This window comes from Silurus meridionalis, chromosome 12 (genome assembly GCF_014805685.1).
Source record: "Silurus meridionalis isolate SWU-2019-XX chromosome 12, ASM1480568v1, whole genome shotgun sequence".
Taxonomy (NCBI): domain Eukaryota; kingdom Metazoa; phylum Chordata; class Actinopteri; order Siluriformes; family Siluridae; genus Silurus; species Silurus meridionalis.
Window position 1 is genome coordinate 5,761,384 of NC_060895.1, and position 498 is coordinate 5,761,881.

A 498-nucleotide genomic window follows, 5' to 3' on the forward strand; every position below is an offset into this window, starting at 1 on the left:
GCCTAACCAAAAGTAGCCGCCAGGGAGTCGCTCTGCAGCGTGGCATGCCAGAATGTTCAACCACAGCAATAAACAATCTCTGATTTATTTCAGTAGTAATTACTTCATACACTTTGAGGGTTATTGTGTCATCAAGCAGCTGTGATGATTAATAGTGAAAAGAGATAACTTCAATGATGAGCATTACGTACTTCCTCTAATGTACCCGGAAGACAGACAGACACACACACACACACACACACATACACAAACATGAACTTAGGTTCGGGTAATTCGGGAGTTTCTTCGACCCGGGATAAGGTATGAAAATTTAATCCTTAGAATTAATCCAACTCGCTGCATGTGTTAAATGGCAAAACAAAGAAGACACAAAGTCCTGCAAAACTTTGTGTTGCAAAAGATGAGCATAGTCATCCAGAATCTTTAGCCATGTTTGGCACACACCCACACACCCACGTGAGTGTGTGTGTGTGTGTGTGTGTGTGTGTGTGTGTGTGT

At 42.4% G+C, this 498-nt stretch overlaps 1 long non-coding RNA gene across 1 annotated transcript in view; it reads left to right on the forward strand.

Annotated features, from left to right (window-relative positions):
• The first annotated feature begins 247 nt into the window (after positions 1-247).
• LOC124394950 overlaps positions 248-498 on the forward strand; it is a 2,843-nt gene continuing 2,592 nt past the window's right edge. The window contains exon 1 of the long non-coding RNA XR_006927578.1: positions 248-300. This is a non-coding gene — a long non-coding RNA (uncharacterized LOC124394950). The remainder of the gene's footprint in view (positions 301-498) is intronic.